This window comes from Schistocerca piceifrons, chromosome 1 (genome assembly GCF_021461385.2).
Source record: "Schistocerca piceifrons isolate TAMUIC-IGC-003096 chromosome 1, iqSchPice1.1, whole genome shotgun sequence".
Classification (NCBI taxonomy): Eukaryota; Metazoa; Arthropoda; class Insecta; order Orthoptera; family Acrididae; genus Schistocerca; species Schistocerca piceifrons.
The window spans coordinates 1,196,175,404-1,196,197,764 of NC_060138.1; positions in this window are offsets into that span (position 1 = coordinate 1,196,175,404).

Here is a 22,361-nt window from a genome sequence, read left to right on the forward strand (position 1 = left end):
TCTTCAATCCAGCCACACAGCTGGTCTGATACTCCGTAGGCACTTACTTTGTTTATCAGGCGACAGTGCGGAACTGTATCGAACGCCGTCCGGATGTCAAGAAAAATGACATCTACCTGGGGCCTGTATCTAATATTTTCTGGGTCTCATGAACAAATAAAGCGAGTTGGGTGTCATACGATCGCTGTTTCCGGAATTCATATTGATTCCTACAGAGCATATTCTGGGTTTCCAGAAATGATATGATACGCGAACAAAAAACATGTTCTAAAATTCTACAACAGATCGATGTCGGAGATATAGGCCTGTAGTTTTGCGCATCTGCTCGACGACCCTTCTTGAAAACTGGGACTACCTGTGCTCTTTTCCAATCATTTGGAACCTTCCGTTCCTCTAGAGACGCGGTACACGGCTGTTAGAAGGGGGGCAAGTTCTTTCGCGTACTCTGCGTAAAATCGAATTGTTATCCCGTCAGGTCCAGTGGACTTCCCTCTGTTGAGCGATTTCAGTTGCTTTTCTATTCCTTGGACACTTATTTCGATGTCAGACATTTTTTCGTTCGTGCGAGGATTTAGAGAAGGAACTGCAGTGCGGTCTTCCTCTGTGAAACAGCTTTGGAAAAAGGTGTTTAATATTTCAGCTTTATGCGTGTCATCAACCATACGAACTTCCTCGAGGCAACGCAAGGCCTCACACATGTCTGCACACCTGAGAGTAGCTCACAAAACTTCATCGGACTGTTCTTACTCATCCACCCTACGACCCGAATCTCGCACCTTCCGACTTAAGTCTTTTTGGATCGGCCCATGAAGGATGCATTCCGCGGGAAGGTTATTGATGCAGGAAGACGTTGGCTCCGACGGCGAGTGAGTTGCCGTGCGGGCATGCAGGCCTTCCCAATAAGGTGGCGTAAGGCCGTTGCATTGAACGGAGACTGCGCAAAAAACAAAAAAATAAAAGAAAAGGTTTTGTAGCCAAAAGTGCGGAGGATAATATGGAGTCATGGAATCTTGAATAAAACCAACGTCCACTCAGGAAAAATAAATTTGTTGCCTTACTTATTGAACTCCACACGTCGAGAGGGATAGAAAATATCTGACATAGGATACGTGATACCGAAAGAATAATCTGGCAGATCACCGAACAGCCATAGCTGAATCAATGTCCCTGGAGTGGACGATATAGCTTCAAAACTCTTGGGAGATCCACCCGCATCAAAACTATTTCGCGTGGTGCTCAAGGTATGAGACAGGCTACAGCCTCAGACTTCAAAACGAATGTAATAATTAGTGTTAAAAAAATGTTCAAATGTGTGTGAAATCTTTTGGGACTTAACTGCTAAGCTCATCAGTCCATAAGCTTACACACTACTTAACCTAAATTATCCTAAGGACAAACACACACCCCCATGCCCGAGGGAAGACTCGAACCTCTGCTGGGACCAGCCGCACGGTCCATGACTGTAGCGCCCTAGACCGCTCGGCTAATCCCGCGCGCAATTGTTAGTGTTAAAAAAGAAGAAGTACTTACGTTTGGAAATGTTATAGAATTATCGGCCTAATAAATTATCGTAGCAAAATATTGACACGAAATATTTGAAAAGGGTGGGAAGAATTGTGCGGTCCGACATCACGGGAGATCAGTTTGGATTTCGGAGCGTTGTAGGTAGGAACACGCGAGTCAGGACTGACTTTACGAGTTAGAAGGTTGATTGATGAAAAGGAAACCTAAGTTAATAGCATTTATGGGTTCAGAGAAATGTTTTGGCGATGGCGACCGAACTACTGTCTAGGATATTCACTAGGTAGCACGGATAAAATATAGGGAGCGAAAAATTAGCTACAACTTGTTCAGAAACCAGTCTAGTATAAGAGGCGAAGGATATGAACAGGCACAAGTAGTTAATGAGGGAGCGTGAGACGGCTTCAGTCTATTCCCGATGTTATTCATTGTGTCCACTGGTCAACCTGTGAAGGAAACAAGGAGAAATTTGGAAAGGGAATTGAAGCTCAGAGACAAGACATAAAAATTTTGAAGTTTGTTGATGACATTGTAATTCAGTTAGAGACAGCAAAGGACTTGGAAGAGTAGGTGAACGAAATGGTATCTTGAAAGGAGATTATAAGATAGATTAACAAAAGTAAAGCATGGATAATATATTACAGTAGACTTAAAGCGTGTGGTGTTGAGGGGATTTGCTATTTGGGCTTTAAAATTACGACGGTCGAATTACAAAGGATGTAAAATGTAGAATGGCAATAACAAGAAAATCATTTCTGAAAAAGTTGATGTCTAATAAAAAGTTAAGTTTTATAAAATCCTTTCTGATGGAGTTTGTCTGGAAAGTAGTCTTGTAGGAAGTGAAACTTGGAGGACAGTTCAAACAAGAAGTGAATAGGAACATGTGAAATTCCCTGCTGTATGACAGTGCTGCAGATTAGATGTATAAATCGAACTACTGTTGATAAAGTAGTGAACCGAATAGGGTAAATAAGAAAGTTATGACAGTCTGACAGAAAGGACACATCGTGAGGCAACCAGGAATAGTTAATTTGATAATAGAGGGAAATGGTGGGAATTGGAGAGGCTGGGGGGGGGGGGGGGGGGAGTTGTAGAGGTGGACCACGGCGTGGAGACCTGCATCGATCCAGTTTTTGGACTGAAGCTCGTAACAATGACATTGTAGCAATAACGAGGTTACCGCTTCATTTGATTCCTGTCACACCACATCAAGGTACAACCGTCACTTGTTAATATTGCAGAGATGGAGGAATAATGTCACAAAGCTATGCTTAATGATGAGAGTAAGTTCAATCCTGGCGCTTTACTGAGAGCTTACTGAGCCCGACGTAGATTTTCCATTTTATGCAGTATGCTTTGGTTAAGCCTACAAATGGGAAGCTAATTTATATACCTATTGGTTTTTATGCTATCCTGTTGGAGAAGCTAATGTATATTTATTACCTTTATTTTTAAACTGCACTTGTGTGTGGCATTAGCAGCCAGTGAAAAGTAAATAATTAGGTGAATCAGCAAATAGGACAACTTTTCTTGTTTAGTTTATTACTTTGGACCACAGCTAGATTGACTGTAGTTACCATTTACAGAACTTAGGCCAAAGAAAATATCATCTTCCCATAAACATTAAGATTAAAAATAAAATAATAACGTTCCCAATGTGTCAAAAAATCTCACGATAATTTAACTGGGTATTAGTAACTACTCTGATGTAAACAAGATTTCGGCAGGCAGACTTTCAGAACAGTGGTGTATTTCTTTATCATGTAATGCATGGCATATGATTTGGCATTGACGGAATTGTGGTGCAGCATGCATAAGTGAGCGTCTTTTCCAGGAGGTAGGTGTGAAGCTCTGCCTTTATCAGCAATGTATTTGTCTAATATTTGTTGATTACGTCTATGACCAAAATGATGATGTTCTTCTAGCAGATGTCAAGCACCTCACAACTAGCCTAGGAAAATTAGTGCCCCCTTGTACTTTGCAATATTTTGTCTGGTAATGTCTTTTTCTCACCAGTTAAATGATATGTTAGCAAAGGCAGCTGCTTTTTTCTTAATGCCCCATTTGCACGCAGTAAAGCTGACTACTGCCAAAAATATTTCAAAACATTTCCAGTTCCTGCAATGTAATTCGGAAATGTCTACACATTCAGTGAATAGTGTTAATCTTGTTATTCGCCTTTGGACTGCTTACTCCACTGTACCATTTACAATTACCCTGCCGCCCAGCGATAATATACCAACTAGGCATACAGATTTCGTATTTTTCCACCACGTTCAAACTTCTGACGTTCCACGCCCTGGTTCGTAGAACGTTATCCTTATGTTGGTTATTCAGTCTTTTTCTCCTTCACATCTTTATATATTATCCCCTTTATACATTAAGTATTTATTTACAAATTATACACTGGAGCGCCAAAGCAACTGCTAGGCATGCGTATTCAGTTACAAAGATATGTAAACAGGCAGAATGCGGTGCTGAAATCGACAACGCCTGTATGAGACAACAACTGTCTGGCGCTGTTGTCTGGTCGGTTACCGATGCTGCGATGGCAGGTTATCAAGATATAAGTGAGTTTGAACGTGGTGTTATAGTCGCCGCACGAGCGATGGGACACAACATCTTCGAGGTAGCGATGAAGTGGAGATTTTTCCCGTACGACCATTTCATGAGTGTACCGCGAATATCAGAGATCCGGTAAAACATCAAATCTCGGACATCGTTGTAGTCGGAAAAAGATCCTGCAAGAACGGGACCGACGACGACTGAAGAGAATCGTACAACGTGACAGAAGTGCAACCCTTCCGCTAACTGCTGCAGATTTCAATGGTGGGCCATCAACAAGTGTCAGCGTGCGAACCATACAACGAAACATCATCGATATGGGCTGTCGGAGCCCAAGGCTTACTCTTGTACCCTTGATGAATGCACGACACAAAGCTTTACCCCTTTGCCTGTGCTCGTCAGCACCGACATTGGACTGTTGATAACTGGAAACATGTCACCTGGTCGGACGAGTCTCGTTTCAAATTGCATCGAGCGCAGGGACGTGTACGTGTGTGGAGACAACCCCATGAACCCATGGACCCTTCATGTCAGCAGGTGACAGTTAAGGCTGGTGAAGGCTCTGTAATGGTATGGGGCGTTTGCAGTTGGAGTGATATGGGACGTCTGATACGTCTAGATACGACTCTGACATGTGACACTTAAGCATCCTGTCTGATCACCTGCATCCATTCACGTCCAATCTGAATTGCGACGGACCTGGGCAATTCCGTCAGGACAATGCGACTCCCCACACGTCCAGAATTGCTACAAAGGGGCTCCAGGAACATTCTTCTGAGTTTAAACACTTCCGCTGGCCACCAAACTCCCCAGAAATTAACATTATTGATCATATCTGGGATGCCTTGCAACGGTCTGTTCAAAAGAGACTTCCACCCCCTAGTGCTCTTACGGATTTATGGACAACCCTACAGAATTCATGGTGTCAGTTCCCTCCAGCACTGCTTCAGACATTAGTCAAATCCATGCCACGTCGTATTGCGGCACTATTGAGCCACTTCTGCGTGCTCGAGGGGAACCTACACGATATTAGGCAGGTCTACCAGTTTCTTTGGCTTCTATGTTATATATATATATATATATATATATATATATATATGTTTAAATAGGCGTACAAAACACACACGGATTCGAATGCAGCGGATTCGAATGCGCCGTATTCGAAAGCAACGTTGTGTCAAAATTTCAAAGGAATCGGTGAAGAACTCACGGTGATCTAAGATTTTGAATACGAAAACAATTACATTTTTATTTATATAGATGTAAATGTTACTTCATACGGAACTGTAAATCTCCGCAACATATTCACCGATAGTTTGTATTTGGTGGTCTCTTTGCAATAAGTGTACTTCAAATAAGCATCATTTACTCTATTTTTGTATGTTGGGTTTTATTAGCAGTTGTTGATTTGGTATATTTTTGTATAACAGTTGTATGTTTTCATGCTGTAGTAAATGTACATCTTGTGTATTCCTCGATATACCCATGCACTGGTTATCAGTTATCATCCTTTTTCACAAGCTGTTATGTAATATTATGTATTTAATAACCTTTGACCTTGAGCTGACCATGTGAACTTGCGAATATTCTTTTTTTAAAAGAGTTCGTAATATTCAGGTTTTAAAAAATTGCGAAGTGTCTTAATTCTTGTCCGTTTTTATTCAAAATAAGATCTTTTCGGGTGTCAATCACATTTGTTATAAATTGGTTCCTTAATCTTGCGTTAAAGTTCCCATACAATATCATTACTCCATTTTTGTTTTGCTTCTCTACTTCATTTTGAAAAATAGAATAAGATTGTTTCGTTTTCTCTTCCTTCTCGACTTCTGGTACATACGTTGACATTATTTTCAAGTAGCCTCTATTGTGCTTTAATCTTATAGTCATTATTTGTTCATTAATAACAGTACACCTGTCTTTTGAGATCCCCATTTTTGTCCACATGTATTGCCACTCCCGCTTGAACATTGGTCTCTTGCGGTACTGTGCTGTAAAACACCATCACGTCATTAATCATCTTTTATTCTTTTTTTCTACGTTTGCGTTGCAGCTAACGCACTTCACCTTGTCGTGGTAAGAGGGGGCCAGTACACAGTAGTCAAGACGTCCGTTCCGGGGAAGCCACTAGCCTGCTGGACAGGAAGAACTGAGGGCAAACTGCGATTGGCCTTCGAAGGATAGAGAAGGTTCGTCAGCCATGGCGAAGGAATATTGTCTACGGGAAGAACATCCTAAATCACATTTTCTCGTCCCCGAAGAAGAGAGGTATAGCTAGAGGCCTGCAACTTCAAGTGGCAAAGAAAAAAAAAAAACTAACCACTTCCAAGCTGCAGCAGATAAATAGCCGTACAGATATGCATTATGTCGATCATGGCATGAAAAGGCTCAGTAATACGTAGTAGATGTATACAGTAATGATCGCACCACAATTTATGTTTTCTGTGAGGGATACTTACCTCACAACGGACATGACCACTTTACTCCATGCAGACATAAAGGATGGTGCCTCTCCATTTGAATATGACGGGTTACTGTTGCTAAAATCAAATAAAATAGTCACATTAGCCCAAGTTTGGTGTTTCAATAAACAGCCATAGATAAACAAATATTTAGGCTAAGTGATTTACGAGAAGTGACAAGTAAGTTAAGGAACTATTTCATCCGATAACACTCTAAAAATGGCAGTAATGAAGTAAGCTCCTAAAGGGAGGGCTCCGCCACAATTAGCACTCTCTCTACAGACCTTTTATTTGGGAAGAATTCGGTAATAAATTCCGAGCCTCCGACGAGGGGATATCTGAGCCTGACCGAGCAGAAAGGAAGAGAAATAAAAGCCCGTCGTAAAAAGAAGGGATTTCTTTGTAATGCGTCATTTGTCAGGCGAGTTAATTTATGGGTAATCTGCGAAAGTTGGTCGGCTGCGCGTGTTGTTCGCCCCCTCCGCGGCCCCGTCTTGCCCCGCCACCCCCTCCACTGAGGGGCGTCTGATTGCCCCCTACGCTACTCTGCCCCTCGCAACCGCCCCACAGCGCGCCCTCCGAAATGAAACCTATAACTCATCCCCACGTCCTCACGACAGGCGCCGTGCGCGCCCCCTGCGTGGAATGGCCTGTTTATGCCACACTCGACTCTCCTCGGATAACCCTTCAGCGAGTTGCCACCTCGGAGCCACGAAGAACAAAGGCGTGTTACGAGCAAGCGGAACAACTGCCGCCCATGGGCGGGCGTTGGAGCTTGTTTCCCGTAAAAGAGGACCCAACGTTTGCTACGTAGAGTAAGAATTCCGTTGCAGAGATAAAAAAAAAGTCGCCATAAAGATGAATTTTTCCCAAGTCAAGGCATCGTTTTGCGGCAACGTTTCGTCAAGTTTCCTACTCGTCTTCAACTGAAGATGCCGGGTAGTAACTTGTCGAAACGTTACCGCAGAACGACGCCTTGGCTCGGCTGATTATGCGAGAAACTCATAGAGAAAGGTTGCATCCTCATAAAGTCGCCATAAGCTAATTTAGTTGCATTATGATGCTCCATCTACTGTGGTGTAGTGTATTTTGAAGTTTCCGCTGGGTAGTGAGTATTTCATGAGAATTCTTGCGTTATTATTTCCACTAGCAATCAGGCAAAGATGCTCAGGTAAATTTTACAACGGGTTACCATTTTCAACGTTTTCTGTAGTAATTTCGTCAATGTATTCAGAAGTGTGCCTTTTGTGTAGCTTCCGAAAATGTGCTCCAACGCAGAGTCTTTTAACGTTAATTTGTCACACTCTTTGGTTTATTCACTTCTTGTAAAGCACGTGGGAGTAGTTTTCTTTGGGAAATTTTGTTTAGTGCTGTGGTATTAACCCATTTGGAATACATAAATCATGTTTTCCTGATTGATATGTGCACCAGGATTGCACGCATGGATGTTAGCTAATAACTGTAGGTAATGCCTTCAGATCGCCCCTTGGAAGTAAATAATTCCCGATACCACGCCACTTCCAGTACGTGCTTGTTGAACTTTTTCTATCTTGTCGGCGCCACTTTACGACCCCGATAGTGCTTCAAACGATCATTACATACGTGTACCTACTGATGATGACTCGCCATGTTCCATATCCATAATGGATTTAAGTTTCTTTTTCTGTGTGCCGTGGGATTAGCCGAGCGATGCCGGCACTGTAGCTCAGCGTGTTCGGTCAGAGGGGTAGCTGCCCTCTGTAATAAAAAAAAAAACTGAGTGAATGGACCAATAACAAACTTCAATGGGCGTCAGGTGACGTCCACCACGAACAATAACGAACAAAATGAGATTAAAAAGAAAAAGCGGCCTAAGGCGCTGCAGTCATGGATTGTGCGGCTTCTCCCGGCGGAGGTTCGAGTCCTCCCTCGGGCATGAGTGTGTGTGTTTGTCCCTAGCATAATTTAGGTTAAGAAGCGTGTGAGCTTATGGACTGATAACCTTGGCAATTAAGTCCCATAAGATTTCACACATAGTTTTTTTCTGTTTTACAAAGGTGAACCCGACCGCCATCGACAAAATTTCGAAGGTAGTTCGTGAATGTTTTCTGAGTAATTTGGTATCCGAGATCCATGGTCTTCGGTGACTCGTTACAGGGTAATAATTTAATAACAATTTAGTAGTTCTCTTACCCTCAGTTGCCTTTGTTTCTGTTCAAAAATGGTTCAAATGGCTCTAAGCATTATGGGACTTTATATCTGAGGTCATCAGTCCCCCAGACTTAGAACTAAGTAAACCTAACTAACCTACGGACATCACACACATCCATGCCCGGGGCAGGATTCGAACCTGCGAGAGACCGTTGCAGCAGCGCGGTTCCGGACTGAAGCGCCTAGAACCTCTCGGCCACAGCGGCCGGCTTTGATTATGTGAAACTGCCTTCAGTATACCGAATAATCTATAATACGCAATCAGCAGAACGTACAACACGAAATACAAAGTACTGCAACAACCCTCGCATGACAAAGAAATGCTATGTGGTTTCAGTCGCTGCAAGAACCGTTCAACACAACGTGTTTTTGCTGCTTTTCCGTCGCGTCCACTGAACTCATACACGAAATGGATATTTTGCAACTCTTCAACTTAGCCATACTGCTGGGTAACACTGTCAACCAACGCTGCTGGAAAAACAGACAAGGGTCACAACGGCGCAGTACTGAATGCGAGATTCAAGACAAAGAGATAAGTGTGCATACGTCAGTAGCTGATACCGCTCAGGTGAATGGACAAGCTTATTTCCAAACAAGACACCAGTGCATACTGTCGAATGGTTCAAATGGCTATGAGCACTATGGGACTTAACATCTATGGTCATCAGTCCCCTAGAACTTAGAACTACTTAAACCTAACTAACCTAAGGACATCACACAACACCCAGTCATCACGAGGCAGAGAAAATCCCTGACCCCGCCGGGAATCGAACCCGGGAACCCGGGCGTGGGAAGCGGGAACGCTACCGCACGAACTGTCGAATGAGCCACTGTTGTAGAGAAATTTTCTATGCAATACAGATACGAAACTAAATGAGTGTAAGAAACCAAACTAAATGTCATCACAACGTAACAGTGCCAACAGTAACGCTGGTCACTCCTGCCTAAATATCTGAAAATTGCCATGAATTACCTTCAAAGTTTTGTCACTGAAGTTCTTATCAACAGCACATATTTTTCAGTCTAACTTTAGGGAAGATTTATGCTCCATTAGAAGACAGTCAGTTCGGCTTTCGGAACTGTGCGAACACGAGAGAGGCTGTTCTAACTTTGCAGTTTATTATGGGAACATGACTCCTTTATAGGATTTGTCGACCTAGAAAAAGCGTACAGAAATGCCCAGTGGTACAAGATGATCGGAACTCTGAGAAAATACGAGTAAGATATAGGGAAATAATACACAGTGTGTATGTACACTTTCGCCCCTATTGTCCAATCAGTAAATCGAAGAAACAATGATCGAAGCAAAAAAAAAAGGTTAAAGACTCGTGAAAGGTTCCATGCCCTCTTTTACATGTCGCCTCTCATTTTCATCTATTTTATTAATGTTTTATGTCATTGCACCGTGGTAACAGGCCGAATAAGGTTATTGTAATGAGAGTATTTGTACTGAGAGCTCAAAAACACTTTTCACTTGTTTCCTAAACATGTTGGGTTAGTTCCCCATGTGGCCTGTGCGAGGCGAGCATTGGACGATGCGGCACACTGCGTTTCCGGTTGGGGGCTGCACTTCCCTGAACTCTGAAGGGTTCGCACAATAGGCTGAAGCGCCTGGCGGAACGACTGACGTCGGTCGAGTTTCGCCTATTGTATGCAGGGTGAAACGACCTGCGAGACGTCTGAGTGCCGCCGCAGTTTATGTGTTTACCATTCCGGCGCGTCCGGAACGAAGATTCCTGGCACCGACTGACTGCATTTTCCTCTTGATTAGGAGAAAACTTGTGGACTGTGCCCTGCTGAGTGCGACTGTCTGGCACCGGATGGCCAGTGGTCTAGGCAGGTTGTCTTCATTTCCGGTCAAACGGTACGTTCAGTGCCCTCAGCTGATTAGCAGAGGCATGATCGATCAACCTAAACTGAGGTTATTTGACGTCATAAAGTCTTGCTCGAAATTGGAGAGAACGGTCACTACTGGCGCGAATGATGATCTGAGACAGTGTGGGGATATTTTGGAATCAGAACTGAATGCTGATTCGCAGTTTTCGAGGAGAGTAGGGCGTAGAGCAATGCTGGCTTCGCTGCTTGCATCGCATCACAGAAGTGGGTTGGGGATCTGATCTTCCTCGCAGTCGGACGGTCTTGCGACTTGGTCGCTCGTTTTCGGAAGAACTTCGATTCTCGGACAGCCTTCGTGGCCAGGGGTTGACACGGCAGAAGTCGGCGCCTACATCATCAGGACGCTACCTACCGACGACGTGCTGCATATTTCAGTACTGGTACAGTATTTTATGGCTCCGGAATAGTAGGACCTTACCAATTTTATACTGAATTCCTCAGCAGCACGCGCGCTCGCCTTGCTACAAGTCCACCTTGCTTGTTTCTCCATGTGATCCCATTTGAGCTCTCATTACTAATTGCAATACTGCTATATACTCGGGAGATTAATATTTGATTCATTAGGACCTCCAGTCATTATCGTCAACTGATTGCATCACAGAGAGTAGGAGCCCCTTGTTCTCGAGCCAACTCTTATTCTCATAATATTTCAGTATACTCTATCCTTTAACCCACTGTTTGTGTCGATAATCATGTACATTTATGTTCTGATGTATAATAAATCTCACTGTAATATTTAATCTGCTTATCATTTTGTAGGTATATGCAGAATCCCATTTTCTATTGTTTATTATGATAAAGTTCTCTTTTTTCTGAGTAGATTACGATTTTTATTAAATTATTGTGAGTGTGCACTCCTTATTTTACCAACCAGCAGGGTCCACCATCATTTTCTTCCGTTACCGTTGCGCACATAATCAATTAGGTGGTATGTAAGGAGGGGGTCGAGTGCATATATCGTTCTCATGCAAAATTCATCCGAATTAAAGAGGTACAAACTCTTCTCCACACCGGCACCTCGTATTCAGGAAGAAAGGATGTCAACGATAAGATTCGCTGATGGCATTGCTATCCTCAGTGAAAGTGACGAATAACTACAGGACATGCGGAATGCAGTTAATAGTAAAATGAGTAAAGAATATATGTTGAGGACACAAAAAGTAGATAGCGGAAGTAAAGAGGGCATTCCTGACCAAGAGAAACCTGCTAGGGCCATGTGTGGACATTCTTTTGAGGAAAAATGTTTTGAGACTGGATATCTGCAGCACAGGTAGTGAGTGAATCATACACTGTGGGAAAACCGGAAGAAGGGTGCTGAAAATTAGGCGGATTAAGAAGATGAGGAATGAAGAGGTTCTCCGCTAAATCAAGGAAGGAGGTAGCATATGGAAAACACCGACAAGAAAGAGTGACAGGTTGATAGGAAATGTTTCAAGGGATCAGTGAATACTTTTCATGATACTAGAAGGAGCTGTAGAGATTAAGAACTTTAGAGAATGACAGATGTTAGAAGTATTCAATAAATGAGAATGTGAACGAGGACTATTAAGGGGAAATAATGTATTAGCAGGGTGAGCTAAATGAAGAAAGTCTGCCATTAATAAAATATAGTTTCCTACAGGGTGAGCTAAATGAAACCTATCTATTATTAATAAGAAATAACACCCCGGCAAGGTGAGCTAAATGAAAGTTGTCTGTTATGTGGGGAGTATGAAGGATGTTGTTTGATCCTACTAATGATACATTACACGGCTCGGCAGATGCCTCAGCCTCAATGATTAATACAGAATAACGGTATATGTTAGGCTAATCAGAAGCTGTCTGTTATTTATAAGAAGGTTTGCACGACGATACTGTCTTATGGAAGAATGTTCCTCACGTGTAAATTTGGCTGATGGCCTTGTATGATCTACATTCAAGTGACGCTGGTTTAAGTAACTACTGAAATATTGCCAGGAAGAACACTCTCCAAAGAAACCCTACGAACGTAACAATTGTCTGTCTAGTGAAGGAGTTAGAGCTGTTTTACTGTCTGGCAGACCACCGATCCGTGGTCTACTATCACCTTTGAACTGTAGGCCCCGTTCTGTGTTCCGTGACTATGCAATAGTCTGCCGAGTCAGGGAGAGAAGCCGCGAAATCGAGAGAATAACCAGGTGTAAGATATGAGTGGTCCAGTGTGACTGGGGACTAGCAATGAATACCTTCAATAGGCAGCCCCTGGTCATGAGATCTGTGTGTCTCGCAACGAATTGCTACATGAGGTTTATTAATTTAGCCCCAGTAAGGATCACGATGCCACCCTTCCACGCTGCATGACTATTACCCAGAAAGCTACTGTCCGATCTCTTTTTTCGTACTGTATCAGCTGTCCTGGGCTCCATAAAACGTGTCATAGAGATTTTTGAAAGTGTCTTCGGCGGTAGCGGGCCAAATACAGATAGGCCAATCATGTTAACACAAGTAGTGTGTGACTATACCGCTGTGGGACAAATGGTAAACACTGGGACAATCGTTTCAGGCGTCGTGTCACGCGCTGGTGTGTTATTCACTAGAACCCGAGGCCTTCTACGGTCCTGGGAAATTCCTTTTGCAGACGACGCGCTGTCTACCCATAAAATGATCCATACCAAGAACCAAGGCATCGGATGTCCTCAGGTAAAATTACATGGCCGGCCGGGGTGGCCGAGCGGTTCAAGGCGCTACAGTCTGGAACTGCGTGATCGCTACGGTCGCAGGTTCGAATCCTGCCTCGGGCATGGATGTGTGTGCCGTCCTTAGGTTAGTTCTAAGTTTTATGGGACTGATGACCTCAGAAGTTAAGTCCCATAGTGCTCAGAGCCATTTGAATCTTTTTTTTTCAAAATTAGATGTACAGTAGAATGTCAAAGCATCCTCGGCATTGCCTCGTCTATTACAGTAAGAGAATTTTTTCTGACAGGGGTACCTTCTTTTCATTTGAAGAGAGAGAGCTGGGATAGCTTCTGCGGCAGTTGGTTCCCTTAAGGAACACAATGGTGCGTCTTGGCTGACCGCACTGTGGCTACCCGTCAGTTATAACTAACCAAACCCCCGTCGTAGATCCAAGCGCAGCGGATGTTTTCAGGCTGTATGTAATGTGCAATAAATGTAACCCACAAGTGTCCACGAGGCTTACTCGTCGAAGATGGTGAGAGAATTCATATCAACAGGAGTGGAAATTCGCTCATGAGAACGACGATGAAGAATTCGGGTGAAAAAGTTTACAAAACCCTGTGAGCTGGAGTGGACCAGCGCCCAACCTTTAACATTTCTGCCCGAGGTGACACCACTACCTGGAGAGTCCCCGTGATCACTTGCTGCAAGCGCCGCTTGGCGGTCAGTATTTTCCTGCGGGGGGATGGTTCTTCCACTTCTCACGGCCATTTTTAGTTCGCAATAGTACCAGCTGGCGGTGAGTACCGTTGTTGGTAGATACCAGATGATAGTAATTAAGGTGTAGCTACTCAAAGAGGTCCAGTGTAGACTACAATTATTGTGTGGCAGCTTGTGAATGACCTGATGCATTAATGTGGATCCGATTTAAGCTGAAAAAAAAAGTTGCAAATTTGGCAAGAGAGACGTAATAGAAGTGTCTCCATATGTAAGGGACTGGGAATGGGACCTTGGCACAAAAGTCAAGCAAGCGTGAAAAGCATATTGTTGATTTTTTACTATCCTTCGCTTACACGATTTGTTCAATATGAGCACCAGTGACGGAGACGAGATGCTGCATCCGTAAGACGACGTGATCAACAGTTGCTCGCAGTAGTTCCGTTGGAATCTGAGCAACGTGATCTGTATACTGATCTTCAGAATGTTTTTTTTTTTTTTTTTTTGGTCATCAGTCTACTGGCTGGTTTGATGCGGCCCGCCACGAATTCCTTTCCTGTGCTAACCTCTTCATCTCAGAGTAGCACTTGCAACTTACATCCTCAATTATTTGCTTGACGTATTCCAATCTCTGCCTTCCTCTACAGCTTTTGCCCTCTACAGCTCCCTCTAGTACCATGGAAGTCATTCCCTCATGTCTTAGCAGATGTCCTATCATCCTGTCCCTTCTCCTTATCAGTGTTTTCCACATACTCCTTTCCTCTCCGATTCTGCGTAGAACCTCCTCATTCCTTACCTTATCAGTCCACCTAATTTTCAACATTCGTCTACAGCACCACATCTCAAATGCTTCGATTCTCTTCTGTTCCGGTTTTCCCACAGTCCATGTTTCACTACCATACAATGCTGTACTCCAGACGTACATCCTCAGAAATTTCTTCCTCAAATTAAGGCCGGTATTTGATATTAGTAGACTTCTCTTGGCCAGAAATGCCTTTTTTGCCATAGCGAGTCTGCTTTTGATGTCCTCCTTGCTCCGTCCGTCATTGGATATTTTACTGCGTAGGTAGCAGAATTCCTTAACTTCATTGACTTCGTGACCATCAATCCTGATGTTAAGTTTCTCGCTGTTCTCATTTCTACTACTTCTCATTACCTTTGTCTTTCTGCGATTTACTCTCAAACCGTACTGTGTACTCATTAGACTGTTCATTCCGTTCAGCAGATCATTTAATTCTTCTTCACTTTCACTCAGGATAGCAATGTCATCAGCGAATCGTATCATTGATATCCTTACACCTTGTATTTTAATTCCACTCCTGAACCTTTCTTTTATTTCCATCATTGCTTCCTCGATGTACAGATTGAAGAGTAGGGGCGAAAGGCTACAGCCTTGTCTTACACCATTCTTAATACGAGCACTTCGTTCTTGATCGTCCACTCTTATTATTCCCTCTTGGTTGTTGTACATATTGTATATGACCCGTCTCTCCCTATAGCTTACCCCCACTTTTTTCAGAATCTCGAACAGCTTGCACCATTTTATATTGTCGAACGCTTTTTCCAGGTCGACAAATCCTATGAAAGTGTCTTGATTTTTCTTTAGCCATTTCCTTCCATTATTAGCCGTAACGTCAGAATTGCCTCTCTCGTCCCTTTACCTTTCCTAAAGCCAAACTGATCGTCACCTAGCGCATTCTCAATTTTCTTCTCCATTCTTCTGTATATTATTCTTGTAAGCAGCTTCGATGCATGAGCTGTTCAGCTGATTGTGCGATAATTCTCGCACTTGTCAGCTCTTGCCGTCTTCGGAATTGTGTGGATGATGCTTTTCCGAAAGTCAGATGGTATATCGCCAGACTCATATATTTTACACACCAACGTGAATAGTCGTTTTGTTGCCACCACTTCCCCCTATGATTTTAGAAATTCTGATGGAATGTTATCTATCCCTTCTGCCTTATTTGACCGTAAGTCCTCCAAAGCTCTTTTAAATTCCGATTCTAATACTGGATCCCCTATCTCTTCTAAATCGACTCCTGTTTCTTCTTCTATCACATCAGACAAATCTTCACCCTCATAGAGGCTTTCAATGTATTCTTTCCACCTATCTGCCCTCTCCTCTGCATTTAACAGTGGAATTCCCGTTGCACTCTTAATGTTACCACCGTTGCTTTTAATGTTTTGACTTTCCTGTATGCTGAGTCTGTCCTTCCGACAATCATATCTTTTTCGATGTCTTCACATTTTTCCTGCAGCCATATCGTCTTAGCTTCCCTGCACTTCCTATTTGTTTCATTCCTCAGCGACTTGTATTTCTGTATTCCTGGTTTTCCCGGAACATGTTTGTACTTCCTCCTTTCATCAAACAACTGAAGTATTTCTTCTGTTACCCATGGTTTCTTCGCAGCTACCTTCTTTGTACCTATGTTTTCCTTCCCAACTTCTGTGATGGCCCTTTTTAGAGACGTCCATTCCTCTTCAACTGTACTGTCTACTGCGCTATTCCTTATCGCTGTATCTATAGCGTTAGAGAACTTCAAACGTATCTCGTCATTCCTAAGTACTTCCGTATCCCACTTGTTTGCGTATTGATTCATCCTGGCTAATGTCTTGAACTTCAGTCTACTCTTCATCACTACTATATTGTGATCTGAGTCTATATCTGCTCCTGGGTACGCCTTACAATCCAGTATCTGATTTCGGAATCTCTGTCTGACCATGATGTAATCTAATTGAAATCTTCCCGTATCTCCCGGCCTTTTCCAAGAATACCTCCTCCTCTTGTGATTCTTCAACAGGGTATTCGCTATTACTAGCTGAAACTTGTTACAGAACTCAATTAATCTTTCTCCTCTTTCATTCCTTGTCCCAAGCCCGTATTCTCCTGTAACCTTTTCTTCTACTCCTTCCCCTACAACTGCATTCTAGTCGCCCATGACTATTAGATTTTCGTCCCCTTTACATACTGCATTACCCTTTCAATATCCTCGTACACTTTCTCTATCTGTTCGTCTTCAGCTTGCGACGTCGGCATGTATACCTGAACTATCGTTGTCGGTGTTGGTCTGCTGTCGATTCTGATTAGAACTACCCGGTCACTGAACTGTTCACAGTAACACACCCTCTGCCCTACCTTCCTATTCATAACGAATCCTACATCTGTTATACCATTTTCTGCTGCTGTTGATATTACCCGATACTCATCTGACCAGAAATCCTTGTCTTCCTTCCACTTCACTTCACTGACCCCTACTATATCTAGATTGAGCCTTTGCATTTCCCTTTTCAGATTTTCTAGTTTCCCTACCACGCTCAAGCTTCTGACATTCCACGCCCCGACTCGTAGAACGTTATCCTTTCGTAGATTATTCTATCATTTTCTCATGGTAGCCTCCCCCTTGGCAGTCCCCTCCCTGAGATCCGAATGGGGGACTACTCCGGAATCTTTTGCCAATGGAGAGATCATCATGACACTTCTTCAATTACAGGCCACATGTCCTGTGGATACACGTTACGTGTCTTTAATGCAGTGGTTTCCATTGCCTTCTGCATCCTCATGTCGTTGATCATTGCTGATTCTTCGCCTATAGGGGCAATTTCCCACCCCTAGGACAAGAGAGTGCCCTGAACCTTTATCTGCTCCTCCGCCCTCTTTGACAAGGCCGTTGGCAGAATGAGGCTGACTTCTTATGCCGGAAGTCTGCGGTCGCCAATGCTGATTATTTATCAAAATTTAGACAGTGGCGGGGATCGAATCCGGGACTGAAGACGTTTTGATTATGAATCAAAGACGCTACCCCTAGACCACGGGGAGTAGACAAGGCCAAATTTGTCCCTAGGAAGATCGAAAGCAACATGGGATGAGATCAGGTAATCTTGCAGGCCATGCATCAGGAAAATCTCTGAAGAAAGGACGTTCGTGGAACCAGAATGATATTTTCACTCTGCAGCGACCAAGGAGTGCTTCGTCGAAAGTTCGTGGCATTTTAACCACTTGTCAGGCTAGAATCCCGAGAACACTTTACTCAAGGTTACCGCAGCAGGACTTTAGATTCCTATAATGGGCGATCAATAAGTTGCCGTTTGAGGGCGTTGGTGCAGTGTACACGCAACGTAGCTTGACTCCGATGCGGGTATATAAGCACAGACATGTACGCAGGGTTTAGTGTGGCATTTGTGTCGTAACGTGAACTGTGACGACAATATTACCAAATGGTTCCTGGTTGCTGAAGGACGAACACTGGTAGATATCCATCGGATAATGAAGAATGTATACGGTGCAGCGTGTCTGTCGAAAGCCACTGTAGTGGAAAACTGGAGCACCGTAACACCTATTTTTGACCTATTTTGTATCTGTATCGATATTTCTATGTCAGTTTGTTGTATTGCTTATGTATAATGTTGTATCTGTCATGAAAATTCTTTGACTATGTTTACATGTTATAGTAACGTGAAATTTTGAACGACGTTGCTTAAATTATGCTTGTGAATTTAAATAACTACTGAAATGATTGTTATGTAATGTAGTATAAATGACTTGTTGATAATTAGGGAACGTAGGCTTGAATGTAAAAGATGTGGGGAATCCCCGCAGCTGCAGAAGCAGCCTGGCGGAGTGGAAAAGGTGTGGTTGGTGCGCAAGAACTCGTCCTTTGTGACGAATAAGGAGTCTGGGATGAGCAGTGCTGTGGTTAAGACCTCGCTAGCAACAGCGGATCATAGTGGCTCATATTCCAGGAGTTTTCAGGCCACAAGAGCTTAAGGGCAGTATTTGTGGGCCTCGGATGTTGAAGTTGGTGATACCATTATTATGGTATGGTTTGTGGCTCTATAAAAATACTATTTCGACACCAAGGAGAGTAGTAATAGGGCGAGCCCAACAGTACTGCCATGACCGCATCGCCGGCAGGTTAACAGCCACTGCAAATTGCGCCACCAGTGCTACCAGCCTTCCACTAAATTGTTTTGCATTTGGCACTCGGTAAATGGACCACGTATTTCTGAAAATAGCTTGATTTTAATAATAATCGTGGTGTCACTAAAAACTCTATCTTACAGCCGTGATTATCCCATATCACAGACCTGGACAGGATTCCTAACCTAGTGAGTTTAATTCCGAGTGTCCCAACTTGATATGAGAAAGTGGCTGAACTGGAATTTAACGTTGTGTTATCATTTGCACAGTCAATTATAATGTTGAGTAGGTCAAAAGACTGCTTAAGAAAGCACAATTGTTTTTTAAAGAGTTATAGTTTGTAGTTTGTTGTGCTTTAATTAACTAATAATTAATGATAAGAATATTTAACCTTTATCATACATACATCTACATCTACATGGATACTCTGCAAATCACATTTAAGTGCCTGGCAGAGGGTTCATAGAACCATCTTCACAATTCTCTATTATTCCAATCTCGTATACCGCGCGGAAAGAATGAACACCTGTATCTTTCCGTACGAGCTCTGATTTCCCTTATTTTATCATGGTGATCGTTCTCCCCTATGTAGGTCAGTGTCAACAAAATATTTTCGCATTCGGAGGAAAAAGTTGGTGATTGGAATTTCGTGAGAAGATTCCGTCGCAACGAAAAACGCAGGCCTTTCTTTTAATGATGTCCAGCCCAATCCTGTATCATTTCTGTGACACTCTCTCCCATATTTCGCGATAATACTAAACGTGCTGGCTTTCTTTGAACTTTTTCGATGTAATCCGTCAGTCCTAGCTGCTAAGGATCCCACACTGCGCAGCAGTATTCTGAAAGAGGACGGACAAGCGTACTGTAGGCAGTCTCCTCAGTAGACTGTTACATTTTCTAAGTGTCCGCCAATGAAAGGCATTCTTTACTTAGCCTTCCCCAGAACATTTTCTATGTGTTCCTTGCAATTTAAGTTATTCGTTATTGTAATACCTAGGTATTTAGCTGATTTCACGGCTTTTAGATTAGACTAATTTATCGTGTAACCGAAGTTTAACTAGTTCCTTTAAGCACTCATTTGGATGACCTCACACTTTTCGTTATTTAGGGTCAACTGCCGCTTTTGGCACCATTCAGATATCTTTTCTAAAGTTTGTTTTGGTCTTCTGATGAATTTATTAATCGATAAACGACAGCGTCATCTGCAAACAACCGAAGACGGCTGCTCAAATTGTCTCCAAAATCGTTTATACAGATAACGAACAGCAAAGGGCCTATCACACTACCTTGGGGGACGCCAGAAATCACTTCCGCTTTACTCCATGACTTTCCGTCAATTACCACGAACTGTGACCTCTCTGACAGGAAATCACAAATCCAGTCACATAACTGAGACGATATTCCATAAGCACGCAATTTCACTAAGAGCCGCTTGTGTGGTACAGTGTCAAAAGCCTTCCGGAAATCCATACATACAGCTGTAGTTTTTGTTAATGAGATGGTTCTTCAAATCATGAAAGTTGAACAGTCTTCATGTACCAGCTTAGTTATTTAATGAAGCAATGCAAAGGCTCCTTCAGAGCCAGTGTAGTTAGATTTTGCGTTCTGTTTAGTTGCTTCAAACCGAGTTTAAGAAAGAACTGTTTACTGTTTTATCTATTCTAATGTAAGTTAGTTAATGCACAAGCATAGAGACCCTGTATTAGGCAATGAAATTATAGATTATGATCATTAGTAGACCCCTGATTTAAATTAAGAATCATTTCAAGCTTTTCCATGTTCAGTATTGTTTCATAAACTGTTGCACCTAGTTCACTTAAGGTACGTGTTGTTGAGAGGCATATGTTGGTGTTTACTGTCTCATTGGCCATTTGCTTATCTTACTTACTAGTTAATAGGACACTTATCTGCAAGGTTAGGTTACTGTGTTGTAGTGTGAACAGATATAAGTTTAGGGTGTGCATCAGGGGAGATTAGGTTAGCCTTAGCACTGCCTTCTGCTTTATCATTTTGCTTGACGCAAGAATGCCTAATTAGGTTGGCGACCTTTTTTAATAGGTAATGTTACAACTTGCTTTTGTGCTTGGAGAATGTCTGTTCCTAATCCACTGTATACTGTTGTTTATACTCTGTTGGAGTGTTTCGGAAACGAATCCCAGTTTGATTGTTCTACTTCCATTGGGTTATTTCACGGTCAAAACTATTACAAATGCCTCGCAGAGGTATAGCGTTGGCATCGATTGCCATTTAAGGTGGTCGGTGGTACCGTTACAACACGTCCCCATATCGGAAATGACGTAATGCAGGAGTTACTCCAAATCAAGTGGGAGTCCCTAGGGTACCCGCCCTGTAGTCATGATCTCTCTCCATGCAGTTATCACGCTCACCCAATAACCCTAATTTTGCAGGAAGAGCGAGGGTATTAAGTTCCCTATTGTAGGCAAAAGCGACGGTGTCTTCGACACTGTTGACCTAACAGATGACACCAGATGATCCCAAAGAAGATTCCGACTTAGGCGTGGAAATGTCGATCGAGAAAGAGAAACCTGAAGAGGAAAATGATGTACTAACAACTTAGAAGAAATCTCAGTTTTTGTGACCTGTGATGGGTTATGCCGCCCTGGAAGGGCAGTAGGGGAGGGGGGAGCGGTTGTTGTACTTTGCAGACTGCAGCCAGAGCGCTCTCGCCCACGTGGAAGACTGGCTGGCGTGGCGAGACGGGATATTTACTGCCGGCGGTCGATCTTCCGCCGACGTCGCGGACCACGCGGCGATAAATCCGCCACACCTTGAAAATTTCATGGGGCCTTGACACGGCCACCCAGTTCCGGGGCGCAGTCGATACGAAACTGGCCGTTACCCGTAATTCCCCAGCGCCGGCAAGCAGTGGCCGTATCTGCCCCATCGGACTCGCGCCGGAATACCTTCCCAGGATATTTTTAACGTCCCGAAAAAGGTGTTTATTTTAGGGAACGGCTTTTTTTATAGTCGCACTCCGTCACAGACAAACGTACCACTTTATGTAGGTTGAGGACATCCAAAATACATCCAAGAGCAGAACCGTACCGAGGCATCATCTGCCCCTAGCACAAATCCCGAAACTGTTGCCCTCTCCCTTCCACATTCCCAAAAACATCTCACGTACACGTTCAAACGAGCAATTAATAGAATTATTCTATTACTTGCTGCTGCGAACGTGTACGCGTTATGCAGGTCTTGGAGTCACCTACGTCCATCCAGAACGCATTTACCGAGGTTAACGAAGGCGATGTTGGCCTGATGTACTCGACGATGCACTTTAGCTACACTGTCTAAAGGATCGTCCTAAGAAATACCAAATTCAGATCAGCCTGAAGATGACTAAATAGGGTGAAACGCGTAGTTGATAAATAAAAAAACTAAAATTGCAACCAAGACTGTTTTCAACTAATATTTCACTAAGTACAAGATCTTTGCCTGCA